Consider the following 22449-nt stretch of genomic DNA (forward strand, 5'->3'; position numbering starts at 1 on the left):
TGAGCAGCAAACTCGACTCCCCCTCTTTCCATCTATGATATTTCATCATCTTAACAATGTAAAAGGTTGTTTTCTGATTAGGAATAAGTCAATCAAGCAGGTGGGCAAAGAATTCTGAATGAATAACAAACCCCAGCACAGATAAAAGTTTGTTTTCACTATGTCAGTGGATGATTGGCATTAGAATAGCCAGCCAGTTCTGCCTCCAGAGTGAAATACTGGCAGTTAATGTATAAACATCCTGCCAGTGAACTCCAGCTTGGAATGGAAGCATTCATTGGCTGGATTTGATGATCTTTAGGGTCTTTTCCAACATAAATGATGTTGTGGAATAGGTGGTGCACTGAGATGCTGTATATATAGGGTACAAACATTACTGTGATTGGGTGCAGTGAACAGCGGTGCTTTAATGACATAAAAAGCAGTCTGTCTTAAGATGATTTTTGTGACTGTCCTCATAAGTTCAAGGAGGGGTGGGTGATGAAAGCTTCTGGATCCTCCGTGAACTCAATTCCTGGGAGAAAGCCCTGAAGGCCAGAGGGCACTGGGGCATGATTATCTTTGCACTCAGCTTACTGTGTTTTGCTCCACGGTTGGATTTCCAGCATGTATCTGGAAGAACAGCTCTGAACACTGCAGCCTTTAAAGACAGTGGCTATGTTAAGCAGCCCCTAAGGTTGGAGAGAAATGACCTTTTAAAAGGTAATTTTCAAAGGTGATGCTTTACAGCTCCATAGGTGGGCTTTCACTCAAACATGCTCACAGGCGCCTGTCTGACCATGACTTCTGTGGTTATCCTGTCAAGTGCTTGACATACTAGTTTTTACTTTCAGTAGCTGTGTAGAGAGCATCAGGAAGAGCTGAGTGGAAGCAGCAGTGACCCCTTTCCCCACAGAGAGTGTATCCAGCCCCATGGCACACTAGAGCTGCTAGCCCTTAGGAATTCTGCTGATGTATATCATATAGTTACATTTGTAAAATGAGAGACTCACAGACCCCTCTAATCTGTTGCAGTGAATTAGCATCCTCATTGATAGCCCCTTGCCACATAGTTCAGCCCTGGGCTTGAGCACAGAGTTGCTGTCAATAAAGTTTGATACACAAATACGATACTTCCAGTCTTTAAGAGCAGGGCATCAGTTGCATGGCTGTGAATTTCATTGACTTTCTAAGCAGAATTGAACTTGGGTTGCTAATTCATTCAAAGCAAGTAGCCAGTGTATAAATCCTGAGTTCTATGGGAATGCCCGTGCATGCAAAATTAAACTGGATAAAATCTATATGCCCAGGGGTCTTTTGAGTGAGTTTCCAGTTTTTATACTCAACCTTTGTTCTGATGGTATTAATAAATGTTTGGTGTTTTTGCAGCTGCTGTCAGCGCCTGTAGCACAGTGACTTGTAACAGATTGACAAAAATCGGTCTCTTTGTTAATAAGAATCAACACAGTTATTAATAATTCATGTAAGTTTTACTGAGGGTACAGCCTCAGTGAATCAGTGAAATATCCCACACGATCAATAGTGATGGAGATCAAAGCAGGATTCTGTAGCAGTCTTCATCAGCGAGCAGAAGGTGATCCTGGCACTCTAGGGAAGCACTAGCTTACTTGCATTATGGTTTTATTATTATGATGATTATCATAATGTTAATTTGATGAGTGGATTTTCTAGCCTGTAAGCATCAGAGCAACAAAAGTGCTTTTCTCAGATTGTACCATCAAGACTTTCTGATTCCAGTTAAGTCCAGCTTGGCAGTGCAAGCACTGAAACTACCCCCAGCTCTGTAATGTCATTCAAGTCAGATCCATGTTTGACATTACTTCAGCATGACACAGGAGAAGCAAATCTGGTTTAAATAGAGGCACATTACTTCAGAATACATTCCAGAAGGCAGACTTTAGTTGAGATAGAAGGATTTTATTTTCTTTCAACGTGAATTCGCATGGGAAGGGGATGGGAGTGAGACAGGATATTTTCACGCCTTTTTCACTCTGTTGGATAATACCACAAAGTTTGTTTTGCTTAGATTCCAAGTTTGATTCCTCAATTTGCAGATGTCCTTCAGATAAAGGAACTGTTTAAAATGCAGGAATTGAGCCCAGCTATTAAACTTGCCCAGCTCCACTCATCATTTTACTTTCCTTAACATAGACAGAAAGAGGCAGAATCAACAGAATGGAGTCAGAGCTCATGCAAAAGGAATAAAGGCATACCTTTTTTAGTTGAAACCTTTCTTCAGTGAAGCATTTACTGTCTTAGTACTAGCTATTCATAACAAATTCTGGCTCAGGAAAACTGCTTTTGAACTCTTTTGGCTTTTAAGGACTGTTTTTCATTTTCCTTTTGCTCTGTGGCAATGAATGTATTGAAACCTTTGCACACAAGTTCCTCCTGTTCACAGTACTATCTCCAGTTACTGGGTAAGGCACTGAATGGCCTTCTCTCCCCCAAGACAGAATTAAAGACTACAATACAGAGTTGAGCAGTGCTGTTTGGCATTGCATTACCTGTACCATTTATGCTTTCATTGAGCAAAATATTCATGTGGTTTTCCCCCTAAATCCTTGTGAATGCAGCATCCACGATGCTACTCGTAAGGGCAGAGAAAACTCATCTCAGATGGTTCAGTGAAGACAGCTTTATTTCTCCTGAGCCATAGTGAAGGGCTGAAAAATTTCCACTGACTTCAGCAGAGCAGATCAAGGTCTCAGGTTTGTGCCATGTTAAGGAAATGGTCAGTGAAGTATTTTCAGACTAAGGACAGGAGATATTAGCTGGACATTGAATGTGCTGAAGGGTGAAAGGGGAATAGTGACACAGAGAATGGCTTTCCAGCAATAGAAACCACTAAAGCCTGTAGATTTTGTGTGGTTTTCTGCAGGAAATAACAGAAAATGCAAAGAAGGCATGATCACCTCACCTCCAGATTCTTGGTTACCTGGCACATGTGGCTCTGTGTGAGTTTAGTAAACCTACACTTGGTGGTCTCACTTAGCCGCAGACCTGCCCAGTCCATTTGGGATATATGCATAAAGGACTCCATGAAATCCTTGCATTGCTTCATTGATCTTTTCTCCTTTTTTGTTTAATCCCTTTTGTTAATGTACATGATGACAATTCTCTGATACGAAAAACGCTCCCTACCTGCCATTAGTGATTGCAGGGGTATTTGGACATCTGATCAGCCTTTAGCATAGGGCTAAGGGAACAGAGTGGCCTTTGGGGCATTTCTCATCTTTCTAAACTCACTGCTTTGCACGTGTACCTTGGTCAGCCCACGTTTCAGCTGCAGATAAGGGATTTTATCCCGTACATGTAGAAGTGTGTTTGTCTTTTGGGTAGAGCGATACGAAATGCAAATAACACTTGAAAAAGCTGTGTGGGGTCTAATGCACCGGGTGCATTGTTAGAGCTAATTTTAGTCCTTGCTAAAGTGAATCAAAATGGAAATGGAGAATAAAGCAGTCCTTTTCTGCTCATTAGTATTGTGCAACTCCTGACATTTGGTACAAGGATCATATGTAGAAAACCGTATGTTATCTCCCTCACGTGCATAAGAAGCATTGAGCATAACAGAACTTCTTCGTATGGATTAAACCCACTATATGGATATGGTAGAAAAACTGTATAAAACTACAGTGTAACAACAGGCAAACGAAATGTTTGAGTTCCAATCAAATAAATAAGCTCAGCTGTATCATAACCCACTGAAAGGCCACAGAGGCAGCTCTTGTGCAGACACACAGCCATCTGTCCCCTGAGTGTGCTGGTGAAGTTGTTAATCACCTGCAGCTGAGGGTCCTCCCCATCTTCAGCTCACTCTTGCCTGGCTGCACTTCCCTTCCAGCAGCTGCAAAGAGCTTTTTCTCCTGGTCAGCATGTGGGGTACTTGTGTTCTTGGCCTACACAAGCTCCGCTCTCTCCGGGCTGCAAGATGGGATTTGTTTCTTTGCAAGGCAGGAGGCAGGTAGGAGCTTGTGGCTGAGCCAACCTTTGTGTATGCAGCTGGGTTTGGGGAGAAGGCAGGGAAATAGTGCTGTATCTTTGATTTGGACGTGAAAAAATTTATGTTGACCACGTATATTTATGCTTTATGAGGTTCAGTTGAATGGGCTATGGGTGTGCTGCGGGTTATATGTTAAGGAAATGGTCAGTGAAGTATTTTCAGACTAAGGACAGGAGATATATGTTAACAGGCTTGTAATGGTTTGATCTCTTAAAATAGTTACATTTCTTGAGAGCAACTATAATAAACTGCTTTCATCTGAGCTGCAGGTGGTGTCCTAAGCCCCAGTCAGTGTGCCTGTCGTGGTTTAAACCCAGTCAGGTAATTCGTTCGCTCACTTCCCCCCCTTTCTTGCCCTCCCCCTGCTCTCGGAGGGACGGAGAGGAGAATCAAAAGAATGCAACTCCCACGGGTTGAGATAAGAACAGTTTAGTAACTAAGGTTATATTTAGGTATAACACAGATCACTACTGCTACCACCAATGATAATAATGATAAAGGAAATAACAAGGGAAGAGAATACAACATCTCACTACCCGCTGACCGATAACTCACCCCCCAAGCCCGACCAAGCTCCGACCAATACTTCCTCCAACCCTGCAGTCTCCCAGCCCTTCCGGCTAACTCCCAGTTACATCCTGGGCATGACGTGCTGTGGTATGGAATACCTCTTTGGTCAGTTTGGGTCAGGTGTCCTGTCTCTGCTTCCTCCTGGCTTCCCCTCCTCCCTGGCAGAGCATGAGGCTCACAAAGTCCTTGGCCAAACCAAAACATCCTTGTTATCAGCTCTGTTCCCGAGCTGAAAGTCAAAACACTGCACTGCACCAGCTACCAAGAAAGAGAAAAAATGACTGCTACTGCTGAACCCAGGACAGTGCCCTAGTGAGCAACTTGTGTGAAACACTTGCTTTTGCTTGGAATACCCTCAGAAGGGTGGCTCTTTAACATGGACTGTGTGGGCTGTTTGTTTGTTGAGGGTTGTTTTCTCCAAATTGTTATTAATGGAAAACTGAGAGAAAGAGATGTGTTCGCAGTGGGATTTCCATCTGTCTATTGCTTTTATTCTCTACTTTGCAAAAGAACCAGGCAGTGACGACTGTAGTCTAGGAGCTAAGCTGGGGGTGATGGTGGATGGGTATCTAGAGGAAGATTTTCAATTGTGTTAATGGCACTCCTGGCAAAACTTTAGATTTCCCAGAAACATTAATGGTGTTTGTAAATAAACAGTGAGTAAATATGTGCAAGCCCTTGTCAATGTTTTCTTCCTCTGCATGTGTTGCTAATGAAATGGACCGTTACTGGTTTCTGTGTGTGTTCGTTTTGGATATGAAATCATTTCACTAGTCTGAAAATTGATAATAGCTTTCATGAAGCTGTTTGACTGAACAGAATGTGCTTGACGTGGGGAGCCAAGTCAGAACAGCTTTGTACAGAACTATTGCTAATGTGGAGTTGTACTCAAAGCTTGTTTTGAGACACCTATCAATACATTATAAAAGGGAATTGGTAGGCACATGATTAGGTAACATCTGAGTTTGAAACTTCAGTATTTAACCTATAAAATGCTTTTTCCTAATATTAAATTGAAGTTGTTTTTATATAGAGATGTTTTATCTCAACAAAAATATTCCCCATTAGCACTTTAACCTCTCCCCTCCTCTTCTGCTACAGAAACCACAAATCTAAGCTACTCCTGTTCTAAACCATGAAAATGGGCAGAGGTCAGACTTAAAATGTGCTCCCAGTTCCTTGTGCTACTTCCAGATCTGTGGTGCTGTTGTTTTCTATTCTTTCCTTTGCTGTTACAGAGTTTCCTTTCTGTCATTTGGCTTAACATAAGTATCTACCACCCTTTTGTTCCCTGGGGGCAAAGCCAAATGCCAAACTGATACATAACTATAAATATACCTCACAGTGTTCCATTAAGATTATATTTCATTAAAATAAAATCTGAAATCCCAAAGCTATCACACCTAATGAGGTTTGAAATGGTGACACGATAATAGCTGTGCATGTACTTATTTAGGTTGTCATCTCACATAATCAGGTATAAGATATGCATTTAACTTTGACCACAGTAGTTCAGTTTCTTGGTGATCAACTGTGTATGGTAAAGTCTAGTGGTATTTGGGGGAAAAAAAAATTTGTAACAACCATTTTAAGAGTAATTGCCCCGTGTCTGACTGTTGATTCCTAGCCTTGTTTTCCTAGCGCCTGGATTGAAGAGAAACATAATGGAAACACCAAAGAAAAAATAATACTGTTTTATATAAGTAAAAACTAGTGCCATCATTCACATCCTTTATATTCCTTCTTTATATACCACTTCTGGTAAGAACCAGTTTTGAGCAGCTCCTCTGAACAGGAATCTGTCAGAGAAGCCCCCTGCTGCCCCTCACGTGCTCAGGGGCTTCACTGCTCTCCCTCTCAGACTCGACAGTACCCTTCTTATACCTTGTATTTATCTTACTGTTGAACATCATTAAACCAAAACTATAGAAAGCTTAGAGCATGGGTAGGTGGTGACTAGTTGAGCAAAGCCCTGGGGGAAGCCAGGGGAGTTTGGGTGGGACAGAGCTGTAGGTACTAGCGGTACTTTCAAGTGATGCGGTGTCAGGAACTATGGGGTCCTCAACACTTAGTGGAGCCGTTTTAGATGTCAGTCCTCAAGTTCTGCTTAAAACTTAATTAAGTGACGTGTGTTCTACCTTCCTTTTGCTGTGTTATGTTGTAATCGCCTTTTTGTGGTTTGGAGGGTTAAAGGCTTGGTTGTGTTTCTTTCTCTCTATGGTAGAATTGAGCTTCAGAGTGCCTACCAAAGCACAGAAGACTGCATTTAGATGCAGGCAGCTGTGGTGTGAATTGTAAATAGTTTTGTTATCTTGTTATCAGGGCACTTAATGTTTTGGCTTCTGGCCTAAAAACCTTAATACTTGTTCACAGTTTGGTTTGGATGCCAGCATGTTAATGTACAGCCAACCAGGAGGCATTTGTTTTAGGGAACCTGCCTGTGGTGCCGTGTTTGTATGTGCAGAGGAGGGGTATGTGGGACTAAGTAGGGATCATCTGGATCACTGATCTTAGGCCCTAAAACTGCAGACAGCCAAGCAGTTGATGTCAGTGACACGGGTAGAAGGGCAAGTTAATGCTGTGCTTTTTCCTTGCTTTTACGTAATTGCTCACCAGAATAGTTTCATCTTGGTCTTATGACCTCTTCTAACATTGGAAACAGGGTGAACTCACAAGATTCCCACCTCTGGGCAGGCATTGCTTACAGAAGGATAAAAGAGCATTGTAATGGATGGTGGAACTAGCTGAAAGGGGCAGTGCTGCTGGGTGATCATTTTAAGGACTGAATTTATTCTGTTTGGCAGGGACAAGAAACAGTCAAAATGGACAATGCGAAACAATGAAGGTCAGAGGAAAGCATTCTGCTACATCAGCATCTTTTTGATGCTTTAATGAGCATTTTTTGATTATTCATCCAATTATATAATATCTTCAACTGATTTGACTTGCAAATCTAGTGCCTGTTCCTGAGTCAAATGAGCCAGAGTACTTTGCAGTTCTTCACTTCCACAATATTTCATGACTCTTACTAAAGTCATTATAATAGTGGCCTTTACTGTTACAATAAATCCCAGGCATCAATTATATCCTTAGAAATGTAAGACATTATTTGTGAATATGGAGGTGATAATATAGACATATTTTTCCCCGAAAAAAAAAATGAACTTTGTCTGCAGGTATGGGGAGTGACTTTGAGCGATTGTATTAATGAGGTACTTGAATTTGTGCTGGATCAAGATCTGGTGTTGCCCGTTACTTAAAAGGGAGATTCAAGGGGTACAAGAGGCTTACATTTCTTCAGGACCCCTGGCATTGCTGGTAGTCAAGTCCAGCATTTCCCAAAGGGGAACTTGGTTCTCAACTCACCTTCATTTCCACTACTGCCCCCCTCCTACTCCAGGCTTGAGGAGTTAACTTTCCTTGCCAGTGTAAAACGCTGCTCTGCAGGAACTGGGATCAGCCCTGGGTTTGAAGAGCCGCCTCAGCAGCTACAGACCAACTGGCACTTGATCTCAGGAATATATGCCTGTCTTAAGGGAGGACAAAATGTGCTGCTTCTTATCTGGTGTCGATAGTGCTCTGTTTTAGCTGCATCTCACAACGAAGTTTAGCCATCTCCAGGCTCTTTCTCACCAGTTAGTTCTGAGGTGTTGACCTAACTGGTATTTTTGTCTGTCTTTCTTAAAATCCCAGCCACCTTGGCTAACATTCTGTAATGTTCTTTTCCGGGTTAGAAAAGTGTTAGCAAGCCTGATAACCAGTTGTGTTAATTGTGGGCAGTCTCCTTTGTACACAGCCAGTAAGAGGACTGTACCAAAGCTCTTCACCTGCAGCTCCAACAAGTCAGTGATAAAGAGCCTGTATCCTTGAAATCAGCCTTTCTGCTCCCTGAAATTGCAGTTTCCATGTTCTATGCTGAGATGCAGGAGGCTGAGCCCCTTCAGCATCAATCACACTGGTGATTCAAGTCATGGACTTGAAAGCTAGTGATCTGCATAATCCTTCTTCCTGAAATCATTACTGCTATGTTAGCTTGCTTTGATGGAAGTTCAATATTTCTGCTTTCCCTCAGAAATTATCATCAGATGGAAGGAATAAATCGCAAGACAAACTTTTGCATCAAAGCTGCTGGAGCCAACTTGTTCAGAGAATATCTACTTCTGTGGCATGGCAGAAAGCAGGTTTGATCCAAATGGGGTGGCAGTTTGGAAACACAATTACAGGATCATTAGCTCAGATTTTCAGCTGTTTCACTGCTTTATCTTACACCAGGCATCCCCCTTTTCCTCCTGCATCACAGGGACACTGGATTAATCTAGCCTTTATTTCTCCGTGTATGCAGTTCTTTTCAGGTGAAGGCATTTTAGGTATTAGCTCCTAGACTGCAGTCTGCTCTGAACAGGGGCTGCTGTATTTCTTACCCAAGGAGCAAGAATTGTCTATGCAGTACAAGTTACCTTTCTAAATGAAAGAGTTCTGCCAGTTTGACTTCTTCCTTGGGCTTTAACAGATGTCTTGGGCCTTGTGCAGAATCTTGTCATTGTTTGTAACAGCAGTCTTAGGCTCTCTGAAGACCTTCTTGTGACCTTGCAGAACAGAATGGATCCTGCAGGTCCTATGTGTGGATTGCTTGCTTTCCCTGGGCTCCGAGGCTGCAGCCAACAGGTTTCAAGATTGCACCCTCTGACTTTTTTCCAAGTACACGTGGGACAAATGCAAACTTCCAGGTGTTGCAGTATGGGAGGAGGTATAAAAAAACCTGTTGGGTTCCTGATATCTCCAAACTAAAGGAGTTAAATATTAGAGAATGAGGATTAAGAATGTTTTTCTTGATTTAGCTGTATCAGTTGTTGTTCTGTGGTATAAATTGTATTGCTGCATTTCAGTGTATTTAGTGTCAGTGTGTTTGCATGCTGCTGATCTTTCCCATCATGGTAAGAGCAGCTACAGTATGAAATCCTGAAATGTCCTTGTCATCTTTAGCTAAGATAGTGCACTTTGCAATGTACAGAACGTCTTGGTTACGAGCTGAAAATCAATTATTTGGGGGAGTTAATATTAACCTGAGGATTGTGTTCAAGGTAAAAGTGTGTGTGTAAAATAGCGGCTTTAGAGATAAAGCAGTTGGTAGATGGCTTCAAGCTATGAACTTTATATTGATACATGAGTGTGTTTGTAGATTCTCTTGAGTGTGTCGTATTTGGAGATCTGTATTCCCAGAAAAGTTGCACTCTGGTTTATGTAGAATCAAATGATACCCACTTTTTGGTGGAAAGCTACCAGCAATGGGAGCGACCCCTTTCCTCCAGCTGATATTAAAAATGTTCTTTGATATGATGGGGATTACGCAAATACTGTGATTTTTCTAAAAGCTTGAAAGTAGGTGAGATGTTCTGCTGTGGCTGAGAAAATGCATTATTTAACATAAGAAACTGTGCCTGGCATCATTAAGAGGGTAGGTTGGCTGGGATGCATTTGCATTCTTTATCATGACAGTTTGTGCTCCTAATGAGGTGCTGTTGGGAGTGAAAGCCATTCTGAAGACTTGCTTCATCAGCCATTTTGCATGGTAATGAATCCCCTTAAAGCTTGGGGCCATAGGATTTGCCTCTTTCTCCCTCTCACTGAATGAGACCCCTCACTCTGGCAGAAGCTGCAATTACAGAGCTTGGCTTGAAGGGACTGCTACACTGTGCACTTACCTTGCGGGTGTGGAGTGGGAAGCAAGCCACTCTCCCTTCTCCACTCTGGGGAGGAAAATGCAGCCATTCTTTCATTCTGAAGTTCATAGTTGTTCAGAAGGCTTTTAAGCACTGGACTTCAAAGCAAATGCAGGAGAAAATACTTTAATATAAATTACATATATATATATAAATTATATATATATAGATATCAATAGATACATCATGTGATATCATTCATGACATCTTTTCTCCCAAACGGTACTTTTCCTAACTTATACTCTCATCTGCCACATCCAGCATGTGTCAGCTCATACCCAAATAAGCTGAGTTCATTCCCTTTCCATGTAATTCCTTCTGTTCTCAGCTGTTTCCCTTGGGAGGTTTGCACAATATGATGTGGTAGAACCTGGTCCTAAAAGAAAATCATTTTCCCTACACCTCCAGTCAGAACACCATGTGAAGAACAGCCAGATATTTAATCATTTTTCAAGTTGTCTGATAGGCTGTCAGGTTTAAATCTCGAATCATAATGGGGTTTGGTTTGGGTGTTTTTTGTTTGTTAGTTTGTTTTCTCTCCCCCCTGCCCCGCACACACTAACAGATCTTGCAAGGCAAGGGGTATGTGACAGCTCTGCACAGCGCTAACACTATCAAGAGCAGCTCTCCTGAACATGAAGTGAAAAGATCCTTGGCGCTGGATTACAGCAACACCATCACGGTGGTTTGTCTGTCTTTCTCATCTCTTTTCATATTCCCTCTGAATGCACCACATGTGATTAGTGAACAGCAGAATGAGCCCAAAGCGGCACCTCGCCTGACAACACTGCACTGAGCCTGCAGGCTGTTATCTTTCCCTGCTGAGAAATGACCATGAACCACAGTGAGTATGAGGTCACTCAGCATCCTGCCAGAGGCAGGCCACCATTACCAGTGTCCCACCACTTGCCACCAAACGCCAGGAAATGAATGATGCTGCTTGCCTTTATTTTAGGTGTATTTTGTTGTACAACACAGACAGGAAAGTTTTCAGTCGTCTTTGTTCTGAGTGGGACAACTACTTGTTGAGCTCACTTTGTGATGTTATTTGCAGGCAGGTTCACTTGCTTCTGTTTCCACATAAAAGATATGAGTGAACTGCGTGGTATAGTTCAGGCCTTGGAGTATGGATGTCCAGACTAAAGAGGCCTTCAGGGTTATTGCAGCAGAGCTGTAGCATTCAGAGCATGCTGTGCTATGTCAGCAGCTGAGATTTATCGCCAGCTGGTATCATTTGATTCAGCTGCATTTATTTCACCAGGACTCTATAGATGTCTGCAGACCAATACCTGGCTTTAGATGTTCAACCAAAAAAAAATCTTCTGATCAAGATATGCTGCTGAAACATCTTTCTTGCCTCCCATTTCCAGTTTCAAGGTTTTATTTGTTCCCCTTGCAAGTTCTCATCATAAATTCTCTCTCTACCCTCCTGCCTTCCCATGGGGAGCAGGAGCTTTATTTATTTATTTTTAAAGGCAGCAATCCCATTGCCTATGTAGCAATGAATTGATTAAAGAATGTTCTTCAAAGAATTGCTGTTTAAACAGGAAGCAGATCAAGGAACATGGGAGTGTTCTTCATAAAAAACAGTCAGCTGAAGTTAATAAATGTGTGAATGGGGGAGGATCAATCAGCCATGGAGAGAAAATGATACAGAAGGGCATCACACCAGCAACTCAAAACAACTTCCAACTCAGATGGCCTCAAATTGTATCAGGCATCGGCAGAGGTAGAAGTTGAACCAAATATTTCTATATATAATCTGTGCTTCAGTGGAGAAAGGTTTGCAGCCAAAAATACAGTTTTGAGGTAGGGAGGGAGGCTCCAGAAAACTCCCCACTCCCCAAAACCTTCAGCTTTTCAGTAGAAACATTGTCAATGCAAAATGAGGATCTTCTGAGCTGGAAACTTGGAACTTCTGAGTGCTGGTTGGTCAGTTTCTCCAGCTGGAAATACTTTCTAATGTTTCTTAAACCATGGAGACAAACAATTCAGTTTTCCATGGAGTGGAGGGAATTGTGATTAACGCTAGCAGAGACCCCAAAAGTATCTGGCTTTGCTTTCCATGAAGTTGCTCTAAACTGAAATGGTGGTTTGGGGGGTTGGTTTAGGTTTTTTTGGCTGGCTTTGGGTTTCTTTGGTTTGATTGGTTTTGTCCCTTTGTGGTGGTAAAAATTACTTGGATTTGCTTTGTGAATTGCTTTTGAATTCTGCTGTTCACATTTTGTCCACACAGTACTAGATTTGAATGTGGATGTGTCCTTTGATAACAACAGTAAGGGAAATCTTTATTCCTGACTGCAAGTCCCTTCATTCAGAAGTGCTTTTTAATTGTGAGTGGCTTCCACTAAGTGGACGATAGCTGGTATTAATTTCCTTGTGGAGCAGCTAATCATGTTTAGTATTCAGCCTTGCCTCCCACTGAACTGCCAGGACCAGCAGGGAGAAACATGAAGTTTGGCTGGAGCAGCTGAGCTCACCCTGGCAACCATTAGAAAACTAAAATGACCAAAACAAAACAAAAATCCCCTAAGTTAGGGGACCAAGAGCATTCCCATCCCACAGCCTCTTCCTCCACAGATAAATTTGTCTGTGGTACAAGAACAACAGTGCGGGGAGTAACCAAACACTGTGAAGCCATGCTTGATTTTTTCCTCCTAATGGAGGAGCATCAGGATTGCAGTAATTGTTCCTGGTCCTACTTGCTTCAGGCTGGAGGGGCAGTGTGGCTATTTGTTTCCATGGAGATGCTCTTTTAGCAGGAGGACTTGGCCTCCCCTGTCTCCGAAACAGCAAAGAGGCAGATTTCCTTCACTGCCCTTGGAAGGACGTAGCAGGTAAAGAGGCAGCTTTCATTCTAAAGCTTGAGGGGCTTTTGGGTGTTAAAAAGGAGTCATTAGGAGATGGGAATTTTACTGTTTAACTCAGAAGTCATAAACACCCCTTGACATTTGGAGCTGCAAAAAAATCTAAGCATGAATCTTCATAGCAGTCCCTTGGCTTTGTAAAACAAGGGAAATGCAGCAGATGGGACAGATCTTACTTGTAAGTGTGTAGTGTTGGCTTGGGATTTCCAGAATGGGTAGTCTTGAAGCCAAGGCCCTTTGCAGAAGGGAGGGAAACAGCAATGTAAAGGGTGGGTAAATTATAGCACCTTCCATTGAAGGGATTGCTCATCTTGAAGTTCTCTTTAAGAGAACCAGCTTCAGGTTGTTGCATCTTAACAAAACTAACAGGGCAGTCTTGGCTTGTTCAGATGCAGTGAAACAAAAGGAAGATGATTTCCCGTGGTTTTAGTATAAAATACCTGTGTCTGTGGTCTTTGAACAGCAGATTACTTCAAATGAAAGACTACTCTGGATGTGGGATAACAGCATCAGTGAAACTTCTGAGTCTGCTCCCATGGAAGTAAATGGAAGTCTCTATTGGCATTAGTAAGATCAGACTAATGAAGCTAATAATTTGCCCTTATATTTGCAAAATAAATCCAGAATTGAGATGGATTTTCCAAGTGCAAGGCATGCTGGATATCCCTGACCCTCCATGCTGAACCTGTGCATCTTTCCCAAAAATAGGTCTAAGGGAAGTAAGGGGAAAAAAAAAAACAAGTTCATTTTGGGAGAGAAACTGGGCCAGGGGTTGGAAGCAGTTTGTAGAGCTGGGCTCTTTCTTTGGCAGCAGCTGCTTCCCTCTTTCCTAACATTTCTAACTGATTAAGCTTGAGGCAGAAACTCCATGTGAGAATTTTTAGCCCAAATGGCTTAAATGAGGATAACAGCAAATGCAGACAAATATGATGCAGCACTTTATCATGCCCGACAGCATTAATAACTGGCAGAGATATCTAGGCAGGGTTCTGCCTAAATATAGCAGCTCTTTAGTGCACAATATTCAGGTTTTCCATGTCAGGGTAAAGCCAAACACAAACAGCTGGCAAAGAAATCAGTTTAATTTCTAAAGACTTATTTTCCATCTTGTACTAATTTACATGGCCTTAAATAAAAGTTCAACCATATTTCAGCTCCCGAGTAAGTTTCCAAACCCTTAGGTAGCATCTTTTTAAGGATATTGTAGCAAGAATAAGTACTTCACAATGCTTCAGACTCCATCCATTGTCATCTTGTCTCGAGTAATAAGGCAGAGAGACTTTCAAGGACTGTGCTTTGAAATCTTACTTTTTTTTTCTTTTTAAAGTAATCACCAACAGAGAAGCTGCATCAGACCCATTCTTCATCTTCAATTATTTAGGAGCTACCATCAGCAGGAGCCTCAGCACAGACCTAGCAAATGACAATTTCCTAGCAATTTCTAGGTCTGGGATCTGCTGTGGTTTGTTCACAGTAAACAAGGCTTGAACACTATCAATTACAGATGTGTCTGCAGGGTGTGCAAGGCACCTTCTAATAGGATGTGACCCCTTCTGCCTAGGCAATGAAGTTGTTTCAGCTGGCACTGAGAAGAAAACCACTCTTGGAATAAGGTATAATTTCAATCTTTCAGTTGCAAGAAGAGTTTATTCTTAGTAGCTCCTTTTGCTGCCTTAACTTTGCTGAAATTATGTTCTCTTCTTTGCAAACTATCCCATCCTGAGTCTCTGATCCCAACAAGGTCATGAATTTGCTGCTCTGATTTATATGGCTATAGACCTGCAGTCAGTTCAGGAGATGCTTACTCAGAGCTTCTATGGGAACACCTGGAAAAGGAGGGATTTTTTTTTTGACAAATCATTAGAGAGTTGGAAAACAGGCTAGAAATTAGTAATAAACTCTAAATATGAACTGTCAGAAAGTCCTAATCTGAAGGAGGAGGGTGTGGGTTTAAATCTTGTGTCCCAAACCAGTATCTAGTAGCTGCGGGGTTAATAGTGTCAAGATGCTGTTTGCATGAGCTAACTAATTATTAAATTCTTCTGCATGTTATATGTCTGATTTTTATGTTAATGGAATGTGTTTCTGGCAAGGAAAAAAGGACATCTGACAGTGATGTTAACTGTCATTTGAACTGGCCAATATTTAAGTAATTATTTACATCCTTGTACTAGGATGGGCTGAAAACAGAAGTCTTGAGGCTGTTTGGTAGCAATTCACCCCTCTTCATCCATGTCCCACAACTGCAGGGCAGAGATGGGCAGAACTCTTCTTTTTCTGGCAGCCCTGTGCCAGCACTGTCCTTCCATTCTCTTCTAATGTGAAAATGTATTTCTCCTCAGCGTTCCCCTGCTTTCCATTGTGCTGGCTCTTGTCAGCTAGAAGGGAAGGATTAAAAAACCTAAAACCCAAACCCAACCCAACCAACTGGAATTTGCCACAACCCATAATGTAAGGCTTGTGTTTTATCTGGGTTACAAGATTTGGGGTTTACATCACATTATTTTAAGCATTTCCTCAGCATTTATTAAAATTATAAACTTGGTGGAGATCTTCAGAAATGGAGCTCCCTCTTTTTAATAACTAAATGGCAACAAACCAAACCCCTTGCTTTTGCTGCCTCTTTCAAGAGAAAACAGCACAAGGTGCTGGCACGTTGGTTGGTTTGTTTGCAGGACATGAGAAGGATTAGTTTACTCAAAAGCCTTAGACACAATTGATGATGGATGCTTTGGTTCAGCAAGGTGCTTACACACGTGACTAACCTTAAACACCTTGGACAAAATCATTACTCCACAGAAGTCAGTATAATTGAGCTCTGGTTCCTTGAGCACAGGCAGTATATCATCCATTGTATGCACAAGCATTCCTAGCCAAACAGCAGCCTAAACGTATCGTGTTGGAGGAAGCGTACTTTGAGTTGTAAATTAGCATGTACATGGAGAGATTTATCTACCCTGTGAGCTGTTGGGAGGGAAGAGAAGTTTTGTAGCTCATGGTATCTTAAAAGGTTACAAGGAAGAGAATTTGTGGTTTATGGTATTTTAGAAGGTTACAAATATTTATTCAGCAGACAGAAGGTATGAACCTTTGGTGCTGTTAAATGAGTTTTGTTCCATGGATTTTGATGGCTCTGTGCCAGTTTGCTGTAGGACAAGACAATATTTTGATCTTTTCCCCTGCCCCTTTTTCTTCTTACTGTTCCCAAAGCTACTCAGAGCAGTCAATGGGAACAGCAGAGGCTGAGTTATGCCTCTGGCACAGAGTGGCCCATGAGCTGCTGACAGCACAGCCCCAGCCCCAGGACTGAGTAGAACAGTGCAGGTGTTGTCCAAGACCCAAGCAGGCTCGTGGGAGAGCTGCAGTCCGCTTTGTTGTATCAACCAGTGCCACTGACTCAGGTGTTGGTATCTGAGTCACAATACCAAGTTGGGCACCTGTGTTTGCTGACTTGGAAAAGTTGGGTTTGGTGGCACCAAGACTCATAAATGTTTCTGAAATCAAGAGGCATGAGGTGTGTCTTAAGCAAGTACCAGCATTCTTTCATTAACCAGAAGTTATATATATATAAATATATATAGTTATATATATATTTTAATATACATATATGTATCATTTCCCTCCCAGGCAGATGTACTTACCTACTAATTGACTTAGAATTCTAGTCTAGAACTCTAGCTAGGTGTTACGAGCTGTTGCTTCTTAACACCTCGTTTGTCTTTCTGGTTATGGACAATTGGGTTACCCTCTCTTAAAGCAGACTGTGGCCTTGTCTACTTCTATATAATGGCCTAAAGGACACACTGAGAAAATGGGAGACTTGAACCTCTTTTTTTGCGTCTCCAGAAGTGTGACTTACAGGCACCATGTTAAATTGCCTCTTGCCACCATGCTGTAAGGAGTACAACAGTGAAGAGGACAAATGTGAGAGCTAGGCTAGGGACACAGGAGTGTAATTCTGTCCCAGTGACAAAGGTCTTTGCCAGGAGGGAAGCAGTCCTGGGTTCTGGACTCAAGATAGCTAGCACTGGCCTAAATGTACTTACAGAGAAATCTGTGTTAAAGCTGGAATGACAGGAGCGGAGGTAAAGTTATGTTGATGCTAGTGGCTCTGGAAAACCCACCCAAATGTGACATTTGCACTACATCCAAACTACACATAGTTTGAGGCAGTGATTTAGACGGTGATTTAGCTTCACTTTTGAGCTAGCATTTGCGGATGAGTTATTGACTGTATCCATACCTCACCAAATAGAGCTCCAGCTAGAATAATTTGTTTGTTATTGACAAGTGCTGAGGTTGAAGTAAATAAATTTAGTCAAGTTCATTGATTTTTCACCACTTATGAAGAAGAGAGGTAATGTTATCTAGATACTGTAATCACAAGGCTTCACTCAGAGGGTCATACCCTGCTTGCTCTGAAGGTAATTCAAGAAAGATGATAGCTGTATGTGTATTTGGTGAATTTTCCCAAGGAGGAGCCAGTTCTGACACTGCACTTAAATTAACGGTGACTTTTTCCAAAGGCTTAAGCCTTAATCTTAAGGACTTCCATGACTATATCTTGCTGATTTTCAATCTCAACAAAGGAACAGTAAGTCCGTGAGTAAAACACGATGAGGAGGTATTTTATAGCCTCAAAGGGTATTTGTGTTCAGTCTCTTGCCTAGAAATATGGTGTAATCAGAGCTACAGGATGGAACTAATCTCAACATGTCTAAGAGAAATATTGGTCATAAATTATGACTTGTGAGCCTCCAATACCTTTCCAGTTAGGCCATGCCTTGGGGCTGTAAGAGGTAAGGTAAGGTACCTGTGGGTGAAGAGGGATCCAGCAGAGCAGGGGGAATCACTGGTGTTCACTGAGTGCTTCTTCCTGTGCGGCACTTGGCTTTAATGTCATGTTTCTTTCACTATCATTCTGTTGAATGATGCCACCAGATTGATCCTCCTGTAGTTCACTTTGATATGCCAGAATAAGTGTCTTTATGCTGTGATGGTGAGATGCAGTATTTTGTGTAAGGTGGTTGAATTCTATGAGTAGAGTGCAGTAAATTGGTTTCCCACTTTATTTGTACTCCAGTGCTGCATAGCTGTTGCTCTCAAAAAGCCATTCCTCTTTCCTTCCTTCTACCCTGAGATCCTCCTGGTCAGCCAGTCATGTCAGTGTCCTGATAAAATAGGTCTATTATTTAGCTGTAGATATAGCAATTATTATTGTTCTTAATTGCCTAATCATTTTTGTTATTACTCTACTGAGGGAGATTAACATTAGCCAGACATTGGCTATATATTGTTCCTTTATCAATAGAGATGAAGATGTATTTCTGTACAGAATAAATACAGCTTTGCCCAAATAATAAAACAGTGTAACGGTCAGTACGTGTGAGCTGAGTATGTTCAAGTCCCTAATGCCAAGGGTTTAGGGAGCCATTAGGGACTGTGCTAACCCTGGATAACATTCTCATTGACAGTCACTAATCCCTGGGGTTGCCCAGGGAAGTTGTGAATGCTCCATCCCTGGCAGTGTTCAAGGCCAGGTTGGACAGAGCCTTGGGTTACATGGTTTAGTGTGAGGTGTCACTGCCCGTGGCAGGGGGTTGGAACTGGATGATCTTAAGGTCCTTTCCAACCCTAACTATTCTGTGATTCTATGACAAGAGGAAATAGCCCCAAGTGGCCCCAGGGGAGGTTTAGATTGGCTATAAAGAAAAAATCCCTTCACAGAAGGTGCTCAAGCATTGGAACAGGCTGCCCAGGGCAGTGGTAGAGTGGCCATTCCTGGAAGTGTTCACAAACCATGTAGATGAGGTGGTGATCTTAGCAGTCCTGGGGTAACAGTTGGGCTTGATGAGCTTAAAGTACTTTTTACACCCCAGCTGATTCTGTGATTCTCTAATTTTTATGCCTACCTGTGTGCAGATTTTTGACTCAATCTTTAGTCCCTTTCTGCCAATGAAATGGCTAATCTGGGCAGTATGGTTATACTTGAATCATCATTAATTACTCCAAAAAGCCCCTTTTGTGATAAGGGTGGTTTAATTGCAGTTACCTCTTAGTTAAGTGTTGAAAAGGTATGACAACCACTCATTCACATACCTAGAGAGTTTTAACATGTAGCTGAGAATTACTATAGCGTACAGTGTAATTGCAATGTAGTTGAGATGCATGGCTTTCTAATATGAAAAGTACTTCATATATCAAGTGGCAATAATAGATGAATCAGTCACTGTAGCTTTCTAGTTTCATTATACTGTATCAAATGCAGAGTTTCTAGTGTAATCACTGCTCAGTGCATCATGTGCAGCTTGTGTGCTCACCTTTTTAAACACAACCCCTGTAGAACAAACAAATGTACAGGGACACAGGGTGCATTAATAGTTTCAGTGATACATTTGAAGTGATTTGGGTGCTTCTGATAAAGTGGCTATGTACAAATTCGGGAGTAAAAATCATAGCTGCTTTATTGAGTATCAGCTCTCAGGTTTCTTCAAGAATAGAGTATTTGCAACGTCCACCTGTAGCATTTATGGGAGATACTAGGAGATGGTTTCCATCATAGGTGGGTCCAAAACATTGTGTAAGTTTAACTTTTTCAGCTGGCAGAACTAATTATATTTTTTCATGAGCAAACCCAATTTCCTGCCAGTGTGAAGGATGAGGAATCCTGGCCTTTGGTGCTGAAGCTGGAGAGGAAATGGAAATGCTCTCCCTTTGCACAAGATTGCAAGCACTGGGTTATTTCTTGATCTCACTGCGGGTGGGGGGTCTCTTTTCTCAGTTGTGTTCACAGGCTACCCGTGCAGCTCCTGCAGTAGAGAGGTATGGCCACGTTTATCCTGAAGTCAATTCACTGTCTTTGAACTTGACCCTTCATCAAGGGACTGTAGCAACAGGACAAGGGATGGTGGGTTTAAACTGAAACAGGGGAAGTTCAGGTTACATACAAGGAAGAAGTTCTTTACTGTGAGGGTGCTGAGGCGCTGGCACAGGGTGCCCAGAGAAGCTGTGGCTGCCCCATCCCTGGCAGTGTTCAAGGCCAGGTTGGACACAGGGGCTTGGAGCAAGCTACTCTAGTGGAAGGGGTCCCTGCCTGAGGCAGGGGTGGGAGCTGGAGGAGCTTTAAGGTCCCTTCCAACCCAAACCAATCTGGGATTCTGTGACTCTTAAGTTTAACGTTACTGAAAAGTGTCATTCTGAAAGCCTGCAGGTTTAGGTCATTTGTCCGTTAAGGCAGAGTTGCAAAGCCTGGGACAGAGTGGTGACTGTACAAGGGAGCACACAAAATACTTCCCAGCCTTCCCTGACTGTGACTGTCTAGGAAGATATCCATTACTATATGTAGTAATGTAGAAGCTCCTTCCAGCCACTCTTTCTTCAGGGTTCTGGGGGCATTTTATAAACAACTCATATCTTAGCTGCCTGCAGTTGTCTTTGGAGTGATATAAAAATAACCAACTTATGCCAAGCTGAATTTGAATGTGTTGAATTTAGAGCACAAGGGCTGCAAATAATCAAGCAAATTAGAACAAAGACTGATTAGAAAACAGACATGGGCAATCAGATCCAGATGCTCTGCTCAGTGGGCAAAGAGATCAGATCAATGATACTGTGCTGCAAGAAAAGAAGTTTGGATCATAAAGCAATTGAAACACTTGTCAGACTCACATTTCTTCACCACTGTTTGCCTCTGTAATGAGCAGGAACAGCATAGGGCTCCCATACTGCAAACACCGATGTGCAGAGGCAGGCTGAAGCACACTGGATGTAAATGTGTATACAGAGGGGAGTTAACTGAAGAGCTGGTGTCTTCAGACTGGCATCTAATTGTGTCTGCCAGAGCCACGCGTTGTAGAAAGAGAATTTGTATGGTGTCAGGAGAAGGCTCTTTACCATTTTAGTTAGGACTGCTGTTTTCACGCTTGCTTTTGAAGATCCCAAAGTAGTTACCTTGCTCTGCTCCGGAGGTGTTTCTGAAGCTTATTCATACTGTTGGCTTTCTGGGTACTACCACCAAATTCCTTCCATATCTGAGGCATATAAATCTTCAAGAGCTATAAGGGGACTGGTACTCTAACGGAGTAGTTGCTGAAAGAAAGATGGAATGCAAATTGTATAGCTCACCGCTACTCTCCGGACATGAGCAGATACATTCCTTTCCATTAAAATCCTCATTAATTTCTGATTTGTTTGGGTACAACAGTGTCTTTTAGTCTGCAAACATCAGAAACATTGACCTTTATATACAAAACAGGCGCGGCAGTAATTTTTCGCCCTATTTTTCATGGCATGGTGGCATTTGTTGTTCAAAGTACTTTCAAGTTATCTTACTATTTGAAAACATCAGAGCTGCCCTCAGTGCAAGAAATAAAGATAATGTTTGAGACCACAGTCATCCTGTTTGGAGATGGGATTTAAGAGATGAGGTCATCTCTTAGTTAAGGATTCCTTGATACATATTTGTTGTTTAAAAAAAAGGGGGGGAGGGGCTAGTGTATGTATTTTATCCCTTAAATTAAAATCATATAATCACAGAACAGCTTGGGTTGGAAAGGACCTTAAGATCATCCAATTCCAACCTCCTTGCATGGGCAGGGACGCCTCACAGTGGACTGTGTTGCCCAAGGCTCTGTCCAGCCTGCCTTTGAATGCTGCCAGGAATGGAGCATTTACCACTGGTTTGGGCAGCCTGTTCCAGTGCCTCACCACCCTCACAGTAAAGAACTTCTTCCTTGTATCTAACCTGAACTTCCCCTGTTTCAGTTTGAGCCCATCACCCCTTGTCTTTTCACTACAGTCCCTGATGAAGAGTCCCTCTCCAGCATCCTTGTAGTCCCTTTCAGACACTGGAAGCTGCTCTGAGGTCTCCATGCAGCTTCTCTTCTCCAGGCTGAACAGCCCTAATGTTCTCAGCCTCTCTTCATATGGGATCATCCTTATGGCCTCCTCTGGACTTGTTCCAACAGTTCCATGTCCATCTTATGTTGAGGACACCAGAACTGCACACAGTATCCAAGTGGGGCCTCAGCAGAGTAGAGGGGCAGGATCAACACCTTCAACCTGCTGGTCACGCTCCTTTTGATGCAGCCCAGGATACAGCTTTTTGACCACTGAAGCAGCTCATGATCAGTTTCTCATTGACCGGCACCTCCAAGTCCTTCTCTTCAGGCTGCTGTGGATCACTTCTCCACCCAACTTGTGGCTGTGACTGCGATTGTTCACAGGTGCATTACGTGCTTTGTGTTTGGGGAGTATTGGAGGAATAAAACATGGTCAGTGCAGCCTG

At 42.3% G+C, this 22449-nt stretch overlaps 2 long non-coding RNA genes across 6 annotated transcripts in view; both read left to right on the forward strand.

Moving 5' to 3' along the window:
- LOC133273519 (uncharacterized) overlaps positions 1-22449 on the forward strand; it is a 134927-nt gene that overhangs the window by 75870 nt on the left and 36608 nt on the right. The gene's annotated exons all lie outside the window — the stretch shown is intronic.
- On the forward strand, positions 522-7662 carry LOC133273520 (uncharacterized). The gene is made up of 2 exons (XR_009744868.1): positions 522-702; positions 7381-7662. It is a non-coding gene; the product is annotated as an uncharacterized LOC133273520 (long non-coding RNA).

Source organism: Pezoporus flaviventris, unplaced genomic scaffold (genome assembly GCF_033815535.1).
Source record: "Pezoporus flaviventris isolate CSIRO_AGI_PZ_B2104156 unplaced genomic scaffold, CSIRO_AGI_Pfla_v1 ptg000031l, whole genome shotgun sequence".
Lineage (NCBI taxonomy): Eukaryota > Metazoa > Chordata > Aves > Psittaciformes > Psittacidae > Pezoporus > Pezoporus flaviventris.